Here is a 4,262-nt window from a genome sequence, read left to right on the forward strand (position 1 = left end):
CTGGTCCTCCGCGCACACTCACCTCCCGACCCCCGGGGACTGACCACCACCCTGGTCCTCCGCGCACACTCACCTCCCGACCCCCGGGGACTGACCACCACCCTGGTCCTCCGTCCACACTCACCTCCCGACCCCCGGGGACTAACCACCACCCTGGTCCTCCGCGCACACTCACCTCGTGACCCCCGGGGACTGACCACCACCCTGGTCCTCCGCTCACACTCACCCCCCGGGGACTGACCTCCACCCTGGTCCTTCGCGCACACTCACCTCCGGGCCCGGGATCGTCCAGCGATGGGCGCAGGGCCGCTCCGGACAGTCGGCCGCTGGGGCCGCCGGGGGCGGGCAGGGCGGGAAGCGGCGGCCGCGGCTCCGGGACACGATCGGACCGCGGGAGCGGCCGCCTCGGACTCGCCAAACTCAAGTGTCCGGTCTCCCCTGATCGCTGACCGCACCAAACAGGGCGGAGAGAAGAAAACTGTCGCCTAAAGGCAACTAGCGTCTAAGCGCCATGGCTACGGGGCCGGACTAGACTTCCGCTTCCGCTTGCTGTCACTCCTGGTGCCTCACAAAAAAGCCCTCCGGGCGGAAACAATGACTTTTCTGGTTTTGAGGTTTTAAGTAATAAGCAGTTTTATTCATTTGAGTGTTGGGTTTTTTTTAATTGAAACTTTAATCAAAGTTTACAGAGACTTTGGATTTACTTTCACTCCTTTTTGCACAGGGTCACCCTTGCCCACCCCTCCTTCCAGTTGCTTTTTCTGTTTGAAAAGTAAAAAAAAAAAACAACCAATTTTCATTATTATACAATCCCCTCCAAAGTCTACTCCCCCATGAAGCTGTCATTCTGGACTCTTGTCATGACAATAATACTTAATCATATATCCCTTCCAAATAGTTCTCTCCTTCATCTGCTTCAATGCAACATACATTGTTTAAACCCTCTTTTCTTAGATTTCCTCTAACTCTGGATGTCAGATCTGTTTTAGAACAGTTGCATTATGCAGTGTTTGTCCTTTTGTGACAGAGATATTTCACTCAGCATAATATCCTCCACCATCACCCATTTTGCATATTTCAAGAGTTGTTTTTCAATGCAGCATAGTATTATTCCATTGTGTGACTATACCAGAACTTGTCTATTCATTCGTTTGTTGATGGGCTCTTGGGTGGTTTCCAATTATTTGCTATTGTTAATAAAACCGCAATAAACATGGGTGTGCATATAACTGATTGGATAGCGGTTATGATTTCGTTGGGGCTCCCTTAGGTTTTAAAAATTATTTTACTGAAGATTTGAATGTCATTGATATTTCTTATAATCATTCCTAGATTTTGTTGTTTATAATGTGAATTATCATTGACGAATGTAATTGATTTAGTACAGTCCTAAATGAATCCTTTCTTCTGTGCTGCCTTTTTCTTTTTTTGATCACGTGTATCTTTTTTCTACAATCTTATTCATTTCAATGAAAATTTACAGAGACTTTAGATTTCCATTCATTCATTGTTGCACTTTTCTCCCCCCCCAACCCTCCCCTCCTAGTACACTACCCTCTTGGAAAAGTAAAATAAAAATTCTTTCATTGTTTTACAATCCCTCTCCCCAGGTCCACTCCACTATGCAGCCTTCACTCTGGACTCCTGTCATGACAAAAATACCTAATCACATATCACTTTTAAACAGTTCTCTCCCTCATGTTTCAATGCAGTATACATTATTGAACCCATCTTTCTCAGTCTCCCCCCACCCCGATGTCAGTCCTGTTTTACAACAGTGGCACCATGCAGTATTTGTTCGTTTGTGACAGATATTTCACTCAGCATAATGTCCTCCAGGGTCACCCATTTTTAATAATATTGCATGAGTTCCTTGTGTTTCATTGCAGCGTAGTATTCCATTGTGTAAATAGCTTCTCTATCCATTCATTTGATGGGCACTTGTTTCCAACTCCTTGCTATTGTGAACAAAGCCGCAATAAGCTAAGCTGCCTTTTCTAGAAATTCCTGCTGTGACAGGGGTGTGGTGGCTAGCTGAGGAGAGGAAGGCCTGGGCTCCAAGACACAGACTCAGAAGGGGAACCTGTTCCTTGACAGGAGAAATGTAAAAAATAAAATCCACCTGAGAAGCAAACTGGGAGGGGGACATCTCTGACTCTCTTTCTTAGATTCTATGTGTTTCAAGAAAACGTTTCCCATTTTCAATGACCTAAATCTTCCTTCTAAACTGAGTTCTTTCCCCTTGGGATTGGGAATCCTCTAAGGTTTACTTAAGGGAGTTCTCGTGGGCTAGAGGCAGGAAGATTCTGTGCATTCCCTAAGGCTTGAGTTCGAATCTACCAGGTGCTCTTTGGAAGGAGGGACCAAGTCTTTTCTTGCCATTTGCTGCCTTTGAGAACTGTGCTGTGGGCTTAACTAGGACGTTGTCATAGAAATGCTTGCTGCAGAAGATCATGGACTCCATATGGACTGTATCTCAATATCAATAAAGCAAAAATCCTCACGACAGGGCCAAGGGCAGTATCATGATGGACAAAGGATGGAAGTTGTTCATTATTTCATCCTGCTTGGGACCACATCCAATGTCCTTGGCATCAATGCAGAAGAGGTATTGTGTTGGGGAAATCTGTGGTCCAGGATCCCTCCAGAGTGCTAAAGAGCAACGTTGTTGGACCAACGTGGCTTTGATCCAAAACGTGGTTTTCTTAGTTGCTTGTTATGTGACAGCTGGAGAATGACTAAGGGTGACAGAAAATGCCTTTGTTTTACGGTGAAGGATTCTGAGTAACATACAGAATCATAAAAGAACCTTTAGGTCTTGGAGAAAGCACAACCATTGTATGCTTTAGAAGCAAAAATGTGGTCAAATCCACCAGACGCTCAGCTGGAGAAGGAGGGTCAATCTCCTCCTGTACCAGTCAGATCTGATTTGACAGTACACACACAAAAAATAATAAAAGGAAAAGAATTTTTTTTAAAAGCAAGGATGTTGAAAACTCTGTCCAAACTTGTTAAAAAGGGGGCAGTCCTTGGAGACCAACAGCATGCTTTGAAGGTCAGATGGTCAGCCCAAGAAAAGGTCCTCAAAGGAACAGATGGACACAGAACAGTGACTATAGAACTAGGGGCAGTAGGTCAGAAATGTGGAGGACGGCTCGGTATTGGGTGAGATTTAGAGCCATGGTTCATGGGGTCCTTTAAGGTCATAGTCAACTTGATGTCATATAAAAATATTGCCGTCAAGTAGGAAATGACCCTATAGCTGAAATCCCAGTGAAATGTTTGGTGGTTTTATTTTTTTTCTTTTTAATACATGGATAACTTGAAACAGATTTCAAAAACAGTGCAAAAATGTGTGGTGCTTAAGTACACATTGGCAATAAAATGACCATGCTTTAGGAGAATGAATTTCTTTGCTCTTTACAATCTTCCGTGTTTAGAACTGTTAAGTTTTCATTTAGGCTTTGTTTCACCACTGTTTTGCCTCTGCCGTATACCAGGATGAACAAGAATTTCAATTTACACACAATTAACTGGACAAAAGTGTGCGTGGAAAATACAGCTGGGTAGATCACCATACACTATAGATTCTGGCCTCTTTTAACCCTCACTGCCCAAGAGGCAGGCTTCCATAATGGGGTAACTCCTAAATGAGGTCCCCTCATAGCACCTGAAAGCTATTATTGTTGTTATGTGCCATTAAGTGGCCTGCAACTCAGAGTGACCCTATGTACAACAGCCCTGAACCCTGTTCTACCTTGTGCCAACCTTATTGTCTATGACACACCTACCCCCAGGACCCCCGTCACTGAATCAATCCATCTCATTGAGGGCGTTCCTCTCTTGCTCTGTCCCTCCACCCTCCCAAGCATGGTGACCCTCTCCAAGGACTGGTTCCTTCTTGCAACATGTCCAAAGAATGTCGGATGACGTTTCAGAATCTTTTGCCTCCAAGAAACAGCCTGGTCTCACCCTCTCTAGGACAAACCTGTTTGTTTTCCTAGCAGTCCATGGTATATATATTCAATATTCTTCTCCAGCACCACAGCTCAAAGACATCCATTCTCCTCCTATCCTCCCTAGTCACTGTCCAACTCTCTGATGCATAACAAGCGATTGCAAATACCATGACCTGTTATCAGGCGCACCTTAGTCTCCATAGAGACACTGTTGCTCCTGAGTACCTTAGAGAGGTCCCTAACAGCAGACTTTCCCATCGCAATACGCTTTTTGATTTCCTGACTGCTGGTGCCAAGAGTGTT

General features: G+C 44.9%; 1 pseudogene; it reads right to left on the minus strand.

The window, feature by feature from the left end:
• The window catches only part of LOC102877658, a 79,750-nt pseudogene that overhangs the window by 39,927 nt on the left and 35,561 nt on the right, over positions 1-4,262 (minus strand).

Source organism: Elephantulus edwardii, unplaced genomic scaffold (assembly GCF_000299155.1).
Source record: "Elephantulus edwardii isolate Elephantulus edwardi_28Jun2011 unplaced genomic scaffold, EleEdw1.0 scaffold00410, whole genome shotgun sequence".
Classification (NCBI taxonomy): Eukaryota; Metazoa; Chordata; class Mammalia; order Macroscelidea; family Macroscelididae; genus Elephantulus; species Elephantulus edwardii.